Source organism: Pipistrellus kuhlii, unplaced genomic scaffold, assembly GCF_014108245.1.
Source record: "Pipistrellus kuhlii isolate mPipKuh1 unplaced genomic scaffold, mPipKuh1.p scaffold_m20_p_12, whole genome shotgun sequence".
In the NCBI taxonomy this organism is placed as follows: domain Eukaryota; kingdom Metazoa; phylum Chordata; class Mammalia; order Chiroptera; family Vespertilionidae; genus Pipistrellus; species Pipistrellus kuhlii.
Window position 1 is genome coordinate 32020262 of NW_023425427.1, and position 21625 is coordinate 32041886.

At 47.4% G+C, this 21625-nt stretch overlaps 1 protein-coding gene across 10 annotated transcripts in view; it reads left to right on the top strand.

Moving 5' to 3' along the window:
• KANK1 (KN motif and ankyrin repeat domains 1) overlaps positions 1-21625 on the top strand; it is a 181263-nt gene that overhangs the window by 123242 nt on the left and 36396 nt on the right. The window contains exon 1 of one of the 10 annotated variants that reach the window (XM_045580149.1): positions 10391-10470. The exons of the other annotated variants lie outside the window; for them this stretch is intronic. The gene's annotated coding sequence lies outside the window, so the exon portion shown is untranslated. Of the gene's footprint in view, positions 1-10390; positions 10471-21625 lie in introns of those variants that run through there. 10 annotated transcript variants of the gene reach the window in all.

A 21625-nucleotide genomic window follows, 5' to 3' on the forward strand; every position in this document is an offset into this window, starting at 1 on the left:
GGAAAGTTTTCTGTCGAAGGGCTCTTTTATATTTTGGATGAGATTTCTGTTAGGTAGCAACAAGAGAAAGTGATGTGATTCTCTAAATTTGGTCTCACACGGTGTTTGGTTGAGTTGATAAATCCCGTCAGCTTTGCAGATAAGTTTGTGAAAACATTGATTCAGCTTGTCCTGCCGGATTTTCCCATCCTGCCCATGTTCTGGTGCCCTTTCCTCTGGCATCCACCGCCCACCAGGCGAAGGCATTAGGGGTGTTTCTGTCCGGAAGGCACGTTTAAGAGTCTCCTGGAAGAAGAGAGAGGAGACTATTCCCAGATTAGAAATATAAAAAGGGGAGACAGATGTGACGGTTCTAATCATTCATAATCTGGCTGCTTCATACCTTTAAAACCTTCGTCTGTGTGCATCAACTCTGACATTTTTATAACTAACACACAAAATGGTTAACTGTCTCACCGAAACCGGTTTGGCTCAGTGGATAGAGTGTCCGTCTCCGGACTGAAGGGTCCCAGGTTCAATTCCGGTCAAGGGCATGTACATTGGCTGCGGGCACATCCCCAGTGTGCAGGAGGCAGCTGGTCGATGTTTCTAGCTTTCTATCCCTCTCCCTTCTTCTCTGTTAAAAAAAATCAATAATATATATATATATATATTTAAAAATAGTTAACTGTCTCTCTGCTCTCAGTATCCCCCTCGTCTAATTCCACACACCTGCCAAGACACGGCACATTTATTCCTTTCCCCCAGCATTTCAGACCCAGTGGATGGGATGCTCCATTCAGATCGGGAGCGCACCAGGGACCTGTTTTTGAGGCACCTGTTTGGCGTGGTCCCCTCCAGCGGTGAGGACAAAGATGGGTTTGTCTTCTCCGGCCTGGCAGAGGAGGCAGAAGACCTGCCGGCTCCCAGCAGCATGCACCCTCACCGGGACTCCGCCCCTGCCAGCGGTGAATCAGCCCGATGAGACACTAATTTTTATAGCACGGGGTGGAGACCTGGACGTCTGGAGGCGGGGAGGGGAGGAGGGAAAGGTTTGCATGTCAGACCGACCCAGCAATGCAGCAGCAGCAGCCTACAGGAAAACATTGCAAAACACCGAAGTCCTGGGCCACCAGATTTTTCCATTAGCACCACAGATCCCACGTCTGCCCCAGGGACAGCCATTTGGCTGTGTGAGGGGAAGCAGTGCCAGCCTGTCCCGTAAGGGATCCCAGCAGATCCAGAGCACTGCCCTCTGCACTCTCCTGCATCTCTCTGTCTCTCTCTGTCTCTGTCTCTGTCTCTCTCTCTCTCCCACACACACACACACATCCTGAGCACTGCCTTCTGCCCTCTCCTACATATCACTCACACACACACACACACACACACACACACACACACACACCCTGAGCACTGCCTTCTGCACTCTCCTACATATCACTCACACACACACACACACACACCCTGAGCACTGCCTTCTGCACTCTCCTGCATATCACACACACTCACACGCACACACGCACGCACGCAAGCTGTGAGATCTCTGAGGAATGGTGCACAGACGTGCTCTGGGCACTGGAAAGCTGCTGGAACTTAACGCCACCTCTGGATACTGCTTTTAAGTGAAGAAACCCGAGAGCAGGACATCTTCAGAAAGGTAGAGGGGACCCAGAGCCGGGGGCTTTTCCTCTAGGGTGTTATTCTGTGGTGTTCCGTCTTCTGGACACTTCGATGATGAAAAAGTAAACTTTCCAAATAGTGGTGAAGTTAAATCAGGGTGTCATTTGGGGATCACTGGAAGGAAGGAAGGAATTGGAATTTAGTAGAAATGCTTCAGTTCAGCCAGTTGATTTATTCAGTAGCTGGCTTTTAAGGGACTGCACATTCATGTATGTGGCAGTCAAGGCAGCTGTTTCCCTCCGGTGGAACGCTCCAGTCCTCAGGGCCTGCGAAAGTGGTTCTGTCTTTGCCTCACTCTCACTGCTTTGTGATTTTGTTTTGTTAAGGATGGCTGGCAAGATTAAGGATCATGCAACTTTCTTACTTTTTTTTTTTTTTTTCCTCTCCAACCATTTTATCATTCACTCAATTTAATCTCTGTTCCATCCTCCTAACTCTGAGCTGTTGCCTTTGGCCTTATTTTGGTAGAACCCAGGGTCTGTTTCTGTTTCTCCAGTCCTCATGCATGCAGATATCATGGTGAGCCTTCCCAGCTTCCGCGGCTCCAGGGAGCGAGACACCAGCTCTGCCCAAAGAGCAATGGAAGAGGCGTCGTCCGCTGCACCCTCCCAGCTGCCGTTCCCAGTCACACTCTGTCCCGTTCCCCTCTCAGTGGCTTTGCCCAGAGCACTGTTCTCTTCCTCTGGACGTCTTTCCCTTATCTGATAATCTAAGCCCTTCTTGTCCTTCATGACCTGCTTCTTCTCTTAATCTTTTCCAACAGGTGTTCTTGGATGCTCCCAGTGGAAAGTCACCTTTCCGCTTCATTGTTCCCAGGGAGCTTAGCATTCTAATAAGCAGTTGTCATCGCTTGCTTTTAGGTAGGAGTTATGGTTGTGTGCCTCACTAAGATATAGGTTCTGAGGTCTGAAGACAAGAGATTCCGTGTCTTGGTGTGCCCATCGTGGCTTGCTTAGCACTGAGCATAGAGTCAACATGCTCAGTGATCAACAGATATTTGCAGCACACGGACTTGGTGCTGGCATACTGCTGGGCATCTAATACAGAGCAAACCACAGGACAGTGCCTACTTACGATTCTGTGGGATTGAGCCCTGCCAGTTGCCAGTCCATATTGTTATGCCCTTTAAAAAAAAAAAAAAAAAAATATATATATATATATATATATATATATATATATATATATATGTATATATTATTGATTTTTCACAGAGAGGAAGGGAGAGGGATAGAGAGCTATAAACATTGATGAGAGAGATACTTCGACCAGCTGCCTCCTGCACACCCCCCACCAGGGATGTGCCCGCAACCAAGGTACATGCCCTTGACTGGAATCAAACCTGGGACCTTTCAATCCGCAGGCCAATGCTCTATCCACTGAGCCAAACCGGTTTCAGCATATTGTTAAGCCCTTTGCCATTTTCTCCCAGCCTGAATGAACAGGTGGTTCTCACTTGTCATACACACGTGCTTGCTTGCTTGCTTCTTCCTCTAAGTGGAAGTGTTGGTATCTGCCTTCTTTCCCATCACGTACTCTAGGGAGGCTTACAGTGATGGTGTCTGTTAAATGCTTGGGGTTTCAGGGAGAGGTGACCTGATATAACGTGGTTGTCCAAGGAGGGTGATTGTCACGGGCCATTCGCAAAGTTCTCTCATGGCCTCTCTCTTTTCTTCTTTCTCTGCTTGTTAGCAACCCAGCCAGGGAGAGAGGAGGTGGAACTCTGGTTGGTTTCTTTTGTCCCAGGCCCAGTATCTAGTCTGGGTTGGTGGCTGGTTGAGACTGGATGAGAACCTGAGTTGGTGACCTCTCAGGAGGGAGTGTGGCCGGTTGGTCTACCTTCCTTCTGTCCCATGGTTTTCTTGGGAAGGTCTCTGCAGGTCTGTCACTCCTGTTAGGTGAGAAGAACTGTTCCTTATCATCACTGATTATTTACAGCCTTTATATAGTCTTTGTGGTAATCTAATTCAAATTTTTAATTCCTTTATTTGGTTTTGTGCTTCAGTTAATTTTGTCATTTGACTTTTTTTGAAATATATTTTTATTGATTTCAGAGAGGAAGGGAAAGGGGGAGAGAGATAGGAACATCAGTGATGAGAGAGTCATTGATCTGCTGCCTCCTGCACACCCCCTACTGGGGACTGAGCTTGCAACCCGGGCGTGTGCCCTTGGCCGGAATTGAACCCGGGACCGTTCAGTCCTCAGGTCGATGTTCTGTCCATTAAGCCAAACTGGCTAGGGCCATTTGATTTTTTTAAATGTTGATTTTAAATCTCAATTGAAAGCATATTGCATGACAGTCTCTCTTTCTCTCTCTCTCTCTCTCTCTCTCTCTCTCTCTCTCTCTCTCTCTGTCTCTCTCTGTCTCTCTCTCCCTCTCCCTCTCTCTCTCTCTTTTTTTTTTCTTTGCACTGCTTATTTTTTATTATTAGTTGAAGGAAATAACTAAAGTAATACTTTACAGCCGAAACTGTTTTTGGCTCAGTGGATAGAACGTCGGTCTGTGGACTGAAAGGTCCCAGGTTCAGTTCCGGTCAAGGGCATGTACATTGGTTGCGGGCACATCTCCAGTAGGGGGTGTGCAGGAGGCAGCTGGTTGGTGTTTCTCTCTCATCGATGTTTCTAGCTCTCTCTCTCCCTCTTCCTTCCTCTTTGTAAAAAAAAAAAAAATCAATAAAATATATTGTTTTAAAAATAAAGTAATCCTTTACAATAAATCTAGACTTTTGTGAAATTCTGGTTCCCTTTGTGATTATACAGTATAATAAGACCAGGGTATTTGACTAGTATAGGAATACTGGCGTGACAGTTTCTTATCTAAATTTGATGAAAGTAATAATCCTGGGGCAACCCAGACTGAAAAGGAAGCCTAACGTGTATGAATTTATTGTGACTCCAGTGTTCAGGCTCAAACATGTGTGGGAAATGCACTTGGTTGAGTCGGGTATAATGAAGAAAGAGGACTTTTTCTGGCCTTTTAATATTGGCCCATCTTCCACAGCGTCCTCTTCCTAATTTCACTCTCCTGAGTGGAATCTCGCACCTCCCTGGGGCACACACCCTCCTCCTCTGCGTTGATTGTGGCCTCTCCTGGGAAAATCTCCCCTGGCATTCAGCTGTAGGAACAGCTCCTTCTAATCCCTGTCCCACACAGGAGGAGTCCACTTCCAACACCCAACACGGTGCACACCTCCCAGGGCAAGAGAGAGCTGGGAGCCCTCGCTGGACCTGCCCTTGTAATCCCTTCCAGCCCCGGCAGTCCCCGAGGCTGTGGTGAATGTGGGTGGGGGAGCGGCTGTGGTGACACGGAAAGGAACTACGCCCGCTTCTCTTCCTCACCACGGTTTCCTCAGACACCCAGCTTTTGGTGTCACACCCATCGCAGTCTGAGAACAGACCGGCCAAGTAGCTCATAAGGTGTTTGAATTCTCCAGGGCACATGTGTCAAACACAAGGCCCGCAGGCCAAATCCGTCCCGCCAGGCCTTGCAATGTGGCCCGCACCGCGCTGTCATCACTGCACTCCGCTGCGTTTCCATCACAATGACAGTTTATGACTGTTCAGTAAACCATTCGGCCCACGATTTAGGCTGGATTTTAGATTTTGGCCCCTTCTCTGATTGAGTTCGACACCCCTACTCCAGGGGTTGGGGAGAAGTCTCAGATTCAGCAGAAGTAACTCAGGCCCTCTTTAAAGGTGGTAACAGCATCTTGCCTTCAATCTGTTTCTTTTTTTTAAGATGATTTCTTACAGGTAGGCTTATAAACCAGGATTTTGCACATTAAGTTTACCTGTGAGAGAAATGGTGCAAGGGATCCTGGGCTGTTGCTTTGATGGTTGCTTTTGTCTTTATTTATTCATTTATTTCTCTTTATTTTACTTTATTTTATTTTTTTATCACCATTTATCCCCACCCGCCCTCCCACCCCCACAACCACTATTGTCTGTACCCATTAGATTTTTTTTTTCTCTTTTGACGTCTTAGTAGTAAAAGAGCTAAATTTAAACAGAAGCAATTAAGTTAATATCCACCAGAATTAAAATGGTTTTTCTAATTTGTTATAGCTTGTTCCAACAAGGACTCCTACAATATAAAATGAGGAAAAGTTGGCCCCTTGGAAAGTGTGTGTGTGTGGGGGGGGGGGGGGGGTGCGGGGAGAGGAGGAATGGAAACAGGAATGAAATTGGATCCCGAATGAATCCCTGGAAGTCCTTGCTGGCTGCCACATGGAGGCCTGGGAGTATGTTCTGTTTGACCAACTCAAAGCTTTTATAAAATTTGAATTAATTGCCCCCAATTTTGTTTTTTTACTTTATTATCTATTTTATTGGTAAATATAGTCTCCCCCCACCCCACCCCCCCATCAATTGTCAAAGTTTTTGAAGTTAGGCAATTTCATAGAAAAATACTGATTTCTTCTTGAAAAGTGAAAAGATCTGGCACGTCACTGGGGTATATATTCCAATGGTCGACAGGCACCTGGAGAGGACAGGGACTCTCCGGTCTCCCCCAACTCCCTCCAGACCCCTTTCTTTCCGTTGCTGGCCTGGACTCTGAAGGTATTTGAACTTGTGACCTGGACTCTGAAGGCACTTGAATTGCTTGAAGGGCTTCCCCCACATTGGCTCTCAGCTTCTTTTTAGCCTAAAGCAGTGGACTGCAAACTCATTAGTCAACAGAGCCAAATATCAACAGTACAACGATTGAAATTTCTTTGGAGAGACAAATTTTTTAAACTTAAACTTCTTCTAAAGCCACTTCTTCAAAATAGACTCGCCCAGGCCGTGGTATTTTGTGGAGGAGCCACACTTAAGGGACCCAAGAGCCGCATGTGGCTCGCAAGCCGCAGTTTGCCGACCACAGCCCTAAAGGAAAAGCACACTTTGAGTCACAGACTTTGCTTGATTTCTAGCCCAGTGTTTCATCCCGGGCTGTGGCATAAACTCACCTGGGAGCTTCTAAACTTGCTGATGCCTCTGGCCCCACCCCAGGAGATTCTGATTCATTGGGTGGGAGTGGGAGGGTGACTCGGCATATTTAGAAATAGCCCAGGCCTTTTGATTGTGCAGCAGGATTGAGAACTTGTGGCTCTGACATGCTTGCTCTGGGAGGTTCCAGCTTTGGCACCTTCACCTTGAATGGCAAAGGTGATGTTAGTCCCCTCCCCCATTATCCTGCCTCAGCGGAAAAGTTAGGGCCTGGGCTCAGAGTTTTTGACATGTTCATGCAGCTCTTTAAGGGGAAACACTCCAAGTGTGGCTCCTCACGAAGGAATTAAATTGACCGAATGCGTCCTGGGCACCTGCAGGGCCGGGGCAACAGCTGTAGTTGAGATGAAAAGCACAAAGCTCCTGTAAGGTGGCAGGAGTGTAAGGTGTGTGCACAGGTTGGAACAGGGGGGAAAACAAGGTACTCTGAGAGCCTGGCTGGAAACGGTGGCTGGGAAGATGAGACAACTGCAGGCAGAACTGATATTTTAGCTGATCTTTGCAAACGAGAAATATTTTGTCCGAGAAGGTGTGGTGTGGGGCGTGCATCAGAAGGGGAAGGAATGGTACAAGCAAAAGCATGGAAACAGCATCCACCAGAAATGCCGGCTCCCCTCCCCTTCCCCAGCTTGCTTTCCTCTAAGGGCTCCAGGAAAGAAGGTGTTTGGTGTGTGGCTCTCCAGTGCAGTGTAGCATTCATACAGCAGCCCAGTAGGCGGGAGCAGCAGAGTAGCAACATGGTTGACATGAGCTTCACCTGTGAACTGCCGACAATCATAGGGTTGTTGTGAAGATTAATCAAGTTCATATAAATGTCTGACACACTTGGGGCAGTGCGGTCAAGAATTGTGCGCGGTGCATGGTGGGGAAAGGCCGGGGCAAGGAGGCTGTTGTGAGACGGATATTACCTGGGTGCGTTTGTGCTGTGTCTCTGAGACTGGGAAGTTGGTAAGAAATCGAGGAGAGGAGGAGGAGGAAGGTAAATTCAGGCCATGTCAGGATATATGCATCTTAAGATGTCCAAAATAGAACTCGTTGTTACCAGTCAATGATAGATCCTCCCTTCCTCCAACTGATGGACAGAGGTAAACTCCACCTCCATTCCTGAGCACTGAACCACCAATCAGCACCTGCCAAATACCCTAAGCCCCCGATTCCTAAGTCCCTAGGTCCCTAATCATAGGCCTTACATGAAGCCACCAAACAGCGTGTGCTGAGTGCCCTAAGCCCCGTCCCCTCTCTTTCCTCCCCTTAAAAAGTGCTTGCACCCCAGGCCTCGCTCTCTTCCGCTCCTCTCTCTCTCTCTCTGGAAGCAGCTGGCAGTGGTACTCTGCTCTTCAATAAAAGCCTGTGTCCTGGCATCCCGGTCTCCGGCCCTCTCTGTTTCATCTTTCAATCAATACTTCATTTGATTTTGGCTTTACCTCTAGACCTGGGGTCAGGCCCTCTGGAGAAAGATCTCTATGCAGTGATCTGTTAAGTAAGCGTCAGAAGAAGCATAGGCTCAGGTATGCTTGGTTGAGAACTCCGCAGCCACCCTCCTGGGAAGACCTGGCAGAGCACCCACTCAGCCAGCCTGGGAAGCACAGAGGGCTTTTGTCCGCGGCCCACTGCCCTTCCCCCTGGGAGTCACCCTTCTGCCTACTTGCCACCACTCCGAGGAAAAGACTTCCGTGCATCCTCCTCCTCCCAGGCTGCATTTTGGCTGCTGCTTTTGTACATAAGTTAAGAGAGAGGAAAGGCAGACAGGTGTGCCTTAGTCATGACAATGGGAACCTTTGTGCCTCTCCTATTTTTTATTCTTCTCCCATTACACCCTTTGTCATCCTCCCCAGCAGAGGACTAGAGACTTATTTGCATACAATGACTTTTTCTGCTAGACCTCCCCTTCATAGAAGCACACATGTGAGATCATCACCTTCAACTGCTTTGTAGAATAAGCTCTATTCTTCCCAGGACACAATAAAAAGAAAATATACATTTAGCAGGATACCTTTGCTTTTGCAGGATTAAAAAATACTACATTCTGTTGCTTTCCTCAGTTTAATTCTGTATCTATCAATAGTTGGGACAATACTAATGTGACTAAAATAATACCAGGCTTTTTTCAAAAGCCTCAGAAGAAAAATTACCCATTAAAAGCAAATGATAAAAAAAAAACACAAAAAAAAAACACCTGAGGATAATTTTAAGGATGATGGATGTTTTCTACAACTGGATTGCGGTATTCGATGCACAATGGTATATACATTTACTAAAACTCACCCAACAGTACACTTAAAACGGGTGAATTTTATGAACTGTAAATAGCGCAATAAAGTTTTCTAAAGTCCCCCAAAATCATAAGAACAGACCTAACTCAAATCTCACCTCTGATGTTGGAGGTGTTGGGTAACATAATTTGGAATTATTTGGACCCTGTATTTCTGGGTAACATAATTTGGAATTATTTGGACCCTGTACTTGGGCCTGAAAGCTCTGTTCTTGGCTTGTTATTTCCCTTTCAGTCAGTTTGTTTGTATTTTTGTAAAACAAACCTAAATGAGTCCCACATCATCTTTAAAGTTTGTTTAATCTTTGTAGCTTCACAGAGAAAGATGTCTGTGCCAAAGAGAATCCCTTGAAGTGTCCAGCCCCCAGATGTGGGCTGGGAGGATGGAAGGGGAAGATAAATGGGGTGATGGGGGGAGGGTGCAGACACTACACCTGAGCCAGTCAAAGGAGGCGAACGGAACGCAGTGAGTGAGCTGTTGAAAACTTTGCCTTTCTCCTGTTTTGAACTTTACAAAGCAGGCCATTGAGAGTCATCCCTAATCTTTGGTAATCTCTGCCGTATTGTTTAGAACTGGCTTTGCTCGTTTGTCCTGTAGAGAAAACTCTGTCAATCTCTTCCTCCAGGTCCACTTTTACCCAGGGTATGTATATTTAGGCATAGGTGACGAATGGTTTAAAAGAAACTTTTCTTGTTTTTTTTTTTTAAAGGTGGTGGTGAATTGAAAATAAAACCATTGGAGGGACATATCGTTCTTTAACTTTTTACACAGAAACCAAAGGTTGCTCAAATATGTGATCACCCTAAAACAGAATGCATTTGGGGGGGTGGGGGATGAATTCTGCATTTTAGAAAGTCACATGATGTAATTTGGGTAAAATGTTTAAGGGAACATGAAGGAAAAAAGAAAGGTTTGGGTCTGTGGTGTACAAATGGGAGTGTTTTTAGCCTTCAAATTGCATGCTGCATTAAATAAAAATACACCAAGGAAAGGAACCACTTGCCTCCAGCTCGGCCTGGGCTCAGCATTACACCGAACCATTTCCTCCCTCAGAGGGCTGCTGAGCCAGGGCTCCGATTATAGCCGGGAGCCTCTCTCAGCCCTGCAGGCTTTGGGGGGGAGGAGGGGAGAGGGCGGGATTTATGGAGGCATAGGCTGCCTTTCTGAGTCTTCCTAGCTTGAGCAGGTCCACGGCTGCACTTCTAGGTTAGCATTTCATGGAGGACAGTTCGTTTGGAAACTTAGAAGGGCCCTGGGAGAGGTCTGGCTTCTCCTCTTGTGTTGTTAGGATCCTCCCCAGCAGTTTTGTTCGTTGGTAGTTAGTTTTTTGCTGTCTCACTGACGCCCGGAGAGTCCTGGAATTAAACCCGTGGCCAGCAGGAGGCTGCTGGTTGGTCAGGAAATTCCAAATGGGTATAAATAAATCCTCGGCAGCCGCTCCCGGGCACTCTGCCTGCCCATGTGTGTGTAGTCCCTTCAGTGCCGAGGGGAGCGTGCCTGAGACTTGGCTTCCTGCTTGCCGAGAATCAGTTATTCTGTTTCTGGGCGGGTAAGTAAGAAAGAAAGCCCCAGTGAAGAAGACCAGGGTAGTGCGGCATTGCCGGTGGGGGTTGGTGGGGTAGAAACTCAGGCTCCGTACGTTATGTAAAAATATTTGCTCCGACTAACAAGCCAGGAAGAATCACTCAGAGCTTGATTTTTGGTTCAGCGAAAATTTCAGCTGGGGCTGGGGCTTTCGCACATAAAGCCATCATTGTTATCGGAGTGAAAGGTGGTACTGTATGCGAAGGCCGGAGTTTTTGAGTTTATGGTTTAATTAAATTCCAGAGTTTCCCTTTTTTGTTGCTAAATCCATTTCTGGTCATTTGTTTTCAGTGTTTCTAATGGGAGCTGCTCGTGTGCTTTTTAAAGCTGGTTTCTTTTTCTTATACAAACACTATAAAGCAAAACAAGGGCCGACACTCATACAGTTACTGCAGCCCCCTCAGCCCCTCCCCGTTTGTTTCTGTCCCAAAGTCCAAGTGTATGCTTCTTCTCAAGCTCTTCAACAATTGCCCTTTGAACTGGCACGTTTTCCTATTTATGCTTCGAGCAGCATTGTTATTTTATTTAAATTTTAACCCTCACCCCAGGATATGTTTATTGATTTTAGAGAGAGAGGAAAGGAGAGAGAAAAAGAAACATCAACCTTTTGCCTCCTATAAGCACCCCAACCTGGGATGGAAACCACAGCCTAGGTAGGTGCCCTGATATGGAGTCTGACCCACAGCCTTCCGGTTTACGCGATATAACGCTCCAACCAACTCTGCCACACCGGCCAGGGAGAGCAACGCGATACTTTCAAAGGTTTAGAGCAACGTGATATTTTTAAAGAAGGGTTAGAACAATGTGATATTTTTTAAAAAGGTTTAGAGAATAGAATTTAGTTCCCGAGCTCGTTCTCCTGGGCGCATGCATGAACATTTGGGCTGTGCTTCAGCCAGGGCTTTTTCAATAGACAGTGGGCCTCGAAGAGCAACACTGCCTAAGCTGGTGAAGGGCAAGCACTGAGGACTGGCACTAGGCTCTCAGACAGATTCGGGGTAAAGAGTCACTGCATCTTGTGGTGGACACTGGCCCCTGGAGAAGCCGGAGGGCCACTGTGTGAGCCGCGAGGCCTCTTTAATAGGATGCACCTTAGCATCATGTCACGGGCCTCCTTCATGGAACACCCCCTTCACGAGGGCACAGCCCGTTCCACTCCCAGGAGCAGCATCCCTTCCCACCGCCTTCCCTCGCGGCCACTCACCTGCAGCCCGGCTTCTGGACGCCCGGGGTCAGGCCCCGAGGAGAACGGGCGTGCGGGGAGCCTGAGGTGGCACCTGGTGCTGTGGTGCAACTGGGAGGTGCTGCGAAAGGCCTGGGAAGCGAGCGAGGCCACGGGCTCCGCCTGCCCGCCCATCTGGTCCGACAGCCACTGCAATTAGCCTCTTTCCTCACTTCACCACATAGCGTGAGGTGTTAGGAAGCTTTGGGTGCCGTGCAGTCAGAGTCACAGGCTGGAAGCAACCCCTGGAAATCACCAAGTCCCACCAGCCCCCTCATTTCACACATCCAGGCCTTACCGCGGCATGGAGCAAGTCCAGATTCCTCCTTCCCCTCGCGTGTGTGTGAGCCGGGAGGTGTTGACAGCTCCTGTTCTTGTGTTATGAACAGAATTCTGCCTCCACCCTGGCCAGTGTTTCTCAGTGGTTAGAGCACCAGCCTACAAACCAGTGGGTTGCAGGTTCAATTCTCAGTCAAGGGCACATCCCTTGGTTATAGGTTTGTTCCCTGTCCCTGGCTGGGGCCCACGCCAGAGACAACCAATGAATGTGTCTCTCTCACATCAATGTTTTCTTCTCTTTCTCTCTCTCTCTCCCCCTCCCTCCCTCCCTTTCACCCTCTTTAAAAATCAATGGGGGGAAAAATATTCTTGGGTGATGGTTAACAACAATACAAAAAAAGAATTATTACAACCCTCCCTCCCGCTCAGTTTAGGCAGCCATCCTGGCTGGATGGGAAGGTGCCCCTTGGGTCTAAGGCACACATCTCTGCGTTGCGTTAAAGAGCGCTTTTCCCCTGTGACTTGGGTAGAGGTACGAGAACGAGGTTGTTCGGAAACATCAGTGCCTACCCTTGTCCTCTAACTGTGACAAGGAAGTATTTTAACTTGGGCCATAGTAATCCTTTTAAAGGTTGGAGGATGTTTGCCTGCTTCTGCTTAGTTTTATCTCACCCCCTTCCAATGCCTGATGGGTGCTATAGCCTTGATTACTCTCTCCGCCTGACCAGCTCCAGCACCCCCTGTCCCTGAGCCTGTGTGTAGCCTCGCGCACAGGCACAGTCTGCTGCAGGCCCCGCCAGCATCTCCCGCATCCACTCCGGGAAGCAGAAACCAATTTAGACCTCAAGGTTTTAGCAGTCTCGATTGATTTTTTAAATCAACAATTCAACACTGCAAGCTTTACCTTCTCAGGAGGCGAGTAGGGGAGTGCGGGGCAGGATGGAGGAGGGGAGTTCTGGCTCATCTCGGGATGCCAGGCTACAGAGTGGCCCAGTGATAGAGGACAGTAGGCATCATTCTCCGTGGCCCACAGCAGGACTGCAGAACAGGCCACTGTGTTTCCCAGCTGCACCTCCGGGACAGAATCTGTCCTGCCAACAGCTGGACAGTGGCAAAAAGCCAGGATTCAAACTCAGGCAGCCTGGCCCTGGAGTGTCCGATTTTAATCATTACACTCCTTCTCCACCACACTTACTATAATCGGTACATGCCTAGACACGGGAGTTGTCATTTCAGCAAGCATTGAATATGCTGTGTGCCGAGCACCATGCTGTGCGGGGAGGGACAGAAAAATAAACACCGCGTGGCTCCTGCCCCCAGGTTGCCCGTAGTCTGCGAGGGGGAGGCAGTCACGTGCCTGCTCACTACAACACGTGTCCATACGTAGAGGCAGAGTGTTTTAGGAGAGTGGAGGGAAGGAGGGGACCAGTTCTTCCCAGAACGGAGCAGTTGGAGGAAAGTGAAGACTTGGCACAGGACGGGCCCTAAGGTGGAAACAGCCAATTCTGCCAGGCGGCGGAGGCTGGGGCCGGGTGTGTGTGCCGGCAGAGGAAACCGAATCGCCAAAGGCAGGCAGGCTTGCAGGTCGCTCCGGTGGACTGAGGTTTAGGCTGGGGAGGAAGGGGGGAAGAGCTGGAAGAGCTAACTTGTTGAAGACTTTTAATGCCACTGAAAGGATCTTTCAGACTGCATTCTCCCTAAGGGGGCTCCTGGCACATCAATGTCTGCAAGATTAATGATTGAGGAACTCTACAAGTTTAGAGATTTCTCAAACACATGTGAAATTCCTCAAAGAATGTGTACTCCTGGAGAGCAGAGACATCAGCCCCTGTTTTTTTTTGTTTTTTTGTTTTTTTGTTTTTTTTTAAAAAAAAAAAAAAAAAAAAAATTAAAAAAAAGCTGCTTTGCTTTAGTGACATCCCAGCAACAGCGGAGTGTTGGCCTTGTTGGCTGTGCTTCTGGTGACTGGCTGGCCGCACTCACGTACCCCAGAGACACCGCAGCACAGTGAGGGCAGGTTTCACATACAGGGCTGGGCACACGGACATTTACTGTTGTTCATGTGGATGTGCACACGCACAATGGTGAACACTGTTACTTTTGATGCTCCAATTATCCCATATTTGAACAGCAAGGTCCCAAAAGACAGTTTCTGAGCCAAATAGATGCCTGACACCGTCTAAAAATAGCTGCTATGATTCAGACTCCCCAGTGGGTAACATTGGACTGCATTTGCTCCGTCGTTTCTGCCTATGTGCGTGCGTACGTGCACGTGGTACATTTGTCACATCTCTTTAATCCTCTCCCATCTAGACGGGTCTCAGCCTCAGCCTTCCCTTTCCTTCATGACCTTGACAGTTTCAAAAGAGGCGCCTGCTATTTGGTAGGATAGTTTTTGAGTAGGATCCCATCAGTGTTTCTAGACTTAGGCCATGCCTTCCGGGCAGGAGCGCCACAGCCGTGATGCCGTGCTCTTCTCAGAGCATCCCGACTCGTGATGCTGAAGCTCGATCACCCGGTCCAGGTGGTTGTCTGGTCTGCCATCTAACCTGAGAGTCGCCACGTTTCCCTTTGGGATTGATTGGTATTTTGTGGGGGAGGTCTTCTGAAGCCAAACCAAGGTCGTCTTCTTAAGTGGGCAGTCTCTATCCACTCGCCTCAGTGTGCATTCATCCTCCCAGCGTGAATCAGCCATTGTTATAATGGTTGTTCAATGGTGGCTTCTGTTTCCACAGTTCCGTCATTATTTATTAGCTGGCGCACGACTGCATTTATTACAACATTATCCACTCAAGATACCCAATTTGCTCACTGGGTTGTAATCTATAATGGTCATTGATCATGTTAGTTCGATGCTCAAAATTATTCCACGTTTGAACAGGGAAAGCCCAAAGTAGAGTTTCTGAGCCAAGCAGATTCCTGACCCTATCTTAAATAGCTCATGCGATGTGCGCTGACAATCGAGAATGAACAACTATTAGCAGGCAGCATATGTCGTCTGCGTTCTGGATCATACATGTAACTCGGACTTTTAGGGTCACCTACAGCAAGTCTCTTGCAAGGCAGGCAGATAGGAACACTCGGGTAACTCCAGAGGGAAGCCAACTTGACAGAATGTTGCTTGGATGTCACCTGAGTGTTGCTATCTGCCTGCCTTGCAAGGATCTTGCTATGGGTGACCCTAACAGAGACCTCCTAGTGGATAGAAGTCTTAGCTACCCCTCCCCCACCTCCCCGAAGGCCCTGCCCTCTGTCTTTAGCCTTCCTTGTTGGGTAAATCAGCCCCTGTCAGATGTGAGTGGAGGAGTAAGGACTAGGCCCAGGAGCACTAAGAGTCGTTAGCCGCCCCCTTTTCTCTCCCTCCTCCACGGAGGCACTTGCCGGCTGCCAGGGTCAGGGTTAGGGTTGTTTTTGCTTCACAGACATTTTCAGTCCCTGCTATTCCCATCTTAGTTTCAGATACGGAGTAAGTTCGCACTCTGCCCCTCAGTGTGCTCAGTCAGAGTGTGCATTGCCTAAAATGCCCCCTTGTCTTTCTTCCTGCCCTCGTGCTTGCCACACTTGTCCCTTCAGATTAGGTTTATCATACTTCAATGACCTTCAGAAAAGGAAATCTCATCATTTCGCCCTGCAGTGAGTCATCCTTTGGAAAAATATTTTCTTTTTTGTTAGCAGGGTGAGGTCATGGACAGAGCCCCGAAGGACGAGTGCAAAGGCCTGCTCCTGGGCTCCAGCTCGGCCCCGAGAAGCTCAGATGTGCCAGGCCATCCCTGTTTCCCCTTCGGTGTTTTGGGGAAGGTGTAGACCACACCACAGGGCGTCCCAGATTCAGCCAGGCTGTCCCTTCTGGCAGTTTTAACACTATGGCTAAAATAAGTAAAATTCATGTGGTGCAAAGGAATCTGTGACACCTCGAGGAAAATTCATGGCGACTTGAACAATTCATGGAAAACCAAATGGAGGACACGGAAGAGAATCTTAGTGCAAACTCCAGCACGTAGCCAGAGCAAGTCTTGTTAGAGTGCAAATTTGATCCTTTCACTCCCTTGCTTAGAACCTTTTAGTAGCCAACCAATGCACTTAAGGGCCAGAAACCTGACTCCAGGGGCCCTGTGTGATGGGGGCTTTGCCCCCTCTCTGAATCATTGAGGGGGTTGGCCTTATTATCAGGCAAAACCCCTTTTCGATTCCTAAAAGTGTCAGGTTTTGTATATGCTGTTTCCTCTGCCTGAAATTTCTCCTATACCAGTCTCCTCACCAAACATACACACACACACGCACACACACACACACGCACACACACCCTGCACACTTGGCCTGGTGGACTCCGAAACACAGCACTGGCCAGCGCAGTGGGGTCCCTGCTCTCTCCTAGCTTACCTCCTGTGTTTTACTCTAACAGCCCTTCCCACAGTTGTTCTTTACCTGTTTCTGCAGCTGCTTGTCTGTCTCCTCCTGAAGGTGGCAAGTTTGCCCAGGCAGGCCCTGTGTCCGATTTGCTTCCCTCTCGGCAGTATCTGTCTGGCACATGGAAGCTACTTAATCAATATTTACCGTGGATGAAAGACTAAAACCATCTTGCAGTCTGATGATTGCATCTTCCCTGGATCGGCATTCCCTCTGTGGGGTGTGGGAATGGGCAGGCTCAGAATGTGGAGCCAGCTTGGAAAGGGTAATGATGGGAGACAGTGGAGGTGTAGGTAGAGTTCAGAGTATGAAGTCTGTGGAGACAGTTAAGGAAGCGGGAGATAAGATCAGCTGTGAGAGGAAATCGAAAGATTTAGGGGAAGTCGCTAGGTGGAGTGATGAAGAGTTACAGCTCTAAGAAATAACACCACATGATAACTCAGCCTTTTAAACAAACCATGCAGGTAGGTAAGATGTGACTGTCAATCGGCCTGGTATTTGCGATGCACTTCCGGCACACACTTTTGCTTTCCTTAATGTTGTCGTTTTATTTGCACAAAGCATTTAAGGTGACTGTTTGAAACAGCTGCAACCCGAGCTGAGGTCTAGGTGAGAACATAGTAGGTAAACTCCATGGGACAGGGATGCAGGCTTCCCAGAGCTGGCCCTCATGCCCAGTGGGTGCCCAGCATTTGCGTGGATGACGGGGTGGATGTGTTGGCTGGGTGGGGTAAGAGCCCATTTTAAAAGACTCGTTGGCACACACAAGGGCAATATAGGAAAATCTCACCTGCCACACGTTATTTTAAGACAGAGTGAAGAACACTTACATCGTCCTCCTTTTCATCGTGTGTTCTCTGACAGATGGAGTTTCTCACGTAGGTTGGGTACAAGGAAGCTCCTTGGTCCGCAGGTCCTAATGCTAACAGTGTCGTCAGGGGAACTTTCCAGTTAAACCTGTTCACTAGGTCCTGTTCCGCATCTCTGTCTTCTTATCCCACTGGTCCGTGTCTAGAAAAGTTGATTTGCTAATTCGGTGACTTTCACACTGTGCGTAATTAGCTTCATGGGAATTTATCTTGCTCACGGAGTCAACCTACTGGTTTTTTCCCCCCACCCCTGCCTTGGTGGGTCTGGAGTCTTTTTTATGACTGCTTCGAACAGCAAGATGCTTGCACTGGCAACTTGGGACAATTATGTGATTCTCAGGACTGACTCAGCTCTTTAAGCCGTGTCCTCATGCTTCTTGTGAGAGGAGACAATACAGTTATGGGGAGTAGCAGCAGCACTCCTCGGTTTCTCCAGTCAGGGAGAATATCTGGCGAAGAAAAACACAGCGAGTGCGTGCGGAAGCTGCAGCACATGGGCGTAATTATTTTTCATGGCGCCATTAGTCGGTAGTAATTGGGCCCGGAGTGTGCAGGCCAGTGTGAGACCAGAACAAAGGAGTCACTGTACCCTAATTAACAGCTAAAGTAATAACATCCAAGTTCTGTCCATGTAAAAGTCCACCAGGACACACTGTTTCAGAAACTTCCAGCGTGTTTGCTCGTGTTAAAGAATGGCTCCTTGTGGTCGAGTGTGTGGAAGAGTGTTCAGTGTTTTCTTACTTCGAAGTGGCGTTTTTATCACCCTGTCGCTTGAACATGAAGTGTAGGACCGGAAGCCCACAGTTTGCATGGCCAAACCCTCCATTGCTGTAGGTGGATTTTTTTTTTTTTTTTTTTTTTTTTTTTTTTTTTTTTTTTTACCTCTGCTCACTGTCCTTAGTGTAGGCGTACTCAGCAGAGGCATTTTGGACTGGGTATTCCTCTGTTGGGGAGGGCAGGAAGTCGATAGCAGCGTCCCTGGCCTCGACCCACTAGACGTCAGCAGCAGCCCCCATCTCAGTGGAGACAACCAGCCATATCTCCAAACATCAACCAGTGGCCCCTGGAGGCAAACAGGTGTGAATCCCACTAGCGGGTTCGTACTCGTGCTCCTTTCCACCATCTAATCTTTTCCCCTCCAGTGGGTACATTAATTTTATGTCTTTCCAAACCAAATGTTGTCTGGACAGTTAAGTTTGGTTTCCTTGAAAAGTTAAAATCATATAATACTTGATGAACATGGTTTTTGAAATATATCTCCATTTCACTTGGTTCATGCAAGGAAATTTCAAATTGTTCTTGAGTCTATAAATGAGCCCCTCTCATAAGTGCAGTACGTTGTACCGGGTAGTAAATACATGAATAAAGAGTAGAGTTGCCATCAGCTTGTAGGTTTCACCTTCTTTCTGAACACATGGGAATTTGGTCTGTCTGTGGGAAGTTGTTCCTGGTTACTCCTGCCATGTGTGGTGCTTGGTTACCCAGATTGCAGACTGTGCCAACTGGGTAGGGGGAGAGAGAAGTGGGAAAGAGGGACTCTGAGACCCTTGGCGTCTAAGGAGGTCAGCTTTGAGGATGACTTCAACCCCAGAAGCATGTGGCCCACTGTTGGCAGCCCATTCACTTTGACACGCTGGTATACATTCTGGTGGTCCTACCTTTTTGATTCACTTCTGCCTTGCATTATATTTATTGTTGTTTCTTCCATGCACCCCCACCTTCACAAGGTTGTGAGCCTTGTGAGAGTGGGGACCTTGTCCCTTTGGTTCACACTGTATCCCTAGCTCCTAAAACAGTGCCTGGTTAAAAAAAAAAAAAAAAAAAAGAATGGATAGGAAGGCAAAAAGAGGGAGGGAAGGAAGGAGGGAAGATTAAGATCGTTTTTTATCAATAGTTCTAAATACAAGTTGAATGCATTAATACATTTTTATTTGGTCCTCACTTCATACATAGGTATTATATCATTTTAACGCGTCCCCTTGAATTCAATCTCTCTCCTTATCCCAGTCTAATGCACACACAGTTACCAAGACGGTCCTCATTGCTACCTTTGAGCCCCTAGCCCAGGGCCGGGTGTGCCAGGAGGCAGTGACTCTGGACAAGATTCCCCTGGTCCAGGACCCAGTCTGGTGGCCTCTGCTGCGCTCAGCCATCCCCCTCTCTCCTGACCTCACTCATCTTTCTGTGAGCTTCGCCACAGGCCCCGCCCTGGCTCTCCTTCACTGTTTACCTGTCTTTTCCCTTCAGTCTGTCATCACTTCCTTTCTTTGCCTTCAGAAGTCATCTCCCGGCTAACTCCATTACGTTTTGATCACTCGTTCACATACTGTCATATTGTTCTTGTTGATAATATGCCTTTGTAACTGATCTCAATTAGGGCTCCTTCTAGGGTGTTTGGCATTTGTCTCCCAGCTAGACTCTACCTCATTTTATTTCTTATAAATCCTTCCGCCTACTCCTCCCACTGAATAGGACCATTTTCTGCACCCAATTAAGCTTTCGGTAAATGCTATATATAATGAAGGTGGAGGTGGTGCCAGGAGCAGTCTCCACCACTGGATTTCCAGACATTCAGAAAATTCCTGTAAACGCCAGGGACAGCCCTCTGATTCCAGGATATGTAGTTGGAAGCTGTTACTTTCAGGATTCTAGTTGCAGACATAGCCAGTGGTTTTTGGCTGTGTATGGGCAGGCATAGCTCTGTGAGTCCAAAATAAGGCTTTTTCGCCAGTTAAGAGTCTCCTTATAACCTACTTAGAGATTTTTTTTTAAACTGTTGCTTTTTACACTTCTGTAATTCTTAAATTAATCAAAATGTCTGTAATAAAAAGGCTTTACTGTAACATCTCCTCAGCATATTATTTAGCATTTTTCTTCTTTTCAAGATCTGTCTTAATTTCTTTTGTGTGGGGCCGTAGACACATGGAATTCAGTTTAGCTACAAGTAACAGAGACCCAAAACATACAATGACTAAATAAAAAAGAAGTTTCTCTCTTTCCCATAAAAGCATGGAGGTATAAGCTTTCTAGAAGGAGCAGAGCAGCTTTGCTCCCCAAAGCTCTTAGAGACCTGGGCTCCACCTAGCACATTGTTCCTTTCTCCCTGTGTGTGAGCTCATGGTCCAAGGCAGCAGCTAGCGTTCCAGTCATCACATCTGCGTTCCTGGCAGCGGGATGGAAGAGGAGCCAAAGAAGGGAGGTCATTGACCTATCCCTATCCCTATCCCTCCCTTTTAAGGGAGGTTAACGGTGGGTGCTACGTGATGTGTCTGCTATGGCCGTACTAACAGTGAAGGAGGCTAGAGAAATAGTCTTTAGATTTGCCCAGTTAAACATAATTCTATCAGTGAAGAATGGGATAAGACATACTGAAAAGCATCCAGCTACTTTTGCCATGGCTGCCTCCTTCACCCGCCTCCCATTTCTCTTGCTTTCCAAATAGTGACTTCTTGGGGTCGTATTTTTAAAAGGCAAATACCTATGTGTTATAAAATTTACAAAATGTAAATATCAACAATTAAAATCACCCATGATTCCACATCCTAAAGGTAACACCTGAAACAGCATCGTGCAAGAAAGGTCCTTACCCCTGGCCAGTCTGGCTCAGTGGATAGAGTGTCAGTCTGTGGACTGAAGGGTCCCAGGTTCAATTCCAGTCAAGGGCATATATACCTTGGTTGTGGGCACATCCCCAGTAAGGGGTGTTCAGGAGGCAGCTAATCGATACTTCTCTCTCATCGATGTTTCTAACTATCCTTCTCCCTTACTCTCTGTAAAAAATCAATAAAATATATTTTTTTAAAAAGAAAAGAAAAAGTCCTTAACACTAATACAGGGCAAGCAAATCTGTCGACAGAGCATTAAGGTGTTTTTTTTTAAAGCACAATATGTTTATACTGTATATTCAATTATTCCTTCAGGAAACATTTTTAAACATCTTTTTTTGTTCCCAGTATCTTGTTAATTGATGTGTATGGGAACATACTTTATTTTATTTTTAAAAATATATTTTTATTTATTTCAGAGAGGGGGAGAGAGATAGAAATATCAATGATGAGAGAGAATGATTGATTGGCTGCCTCCTGCACACTCCCTACTGGGGATCAAACCCAAACCAAAGCATGTGCTCGTGACCAGAATTGAACCCAGGACCCTTCAGTCTTCAGGCTGTTGCTCTATCCAAGCATGTCAAACTCGTGGCTGGTGGGCCGCCCACAGGCTGTGAGTTCCTGTTTGCTCTATCCACTGAGCCAAACCAGCTAGGGTGGGGGAATATACATTATATTGTTGCTCTGAAGATAATTATAGTCTAGCATAGAGAGATAAGTTGGGAAATCAGTCAG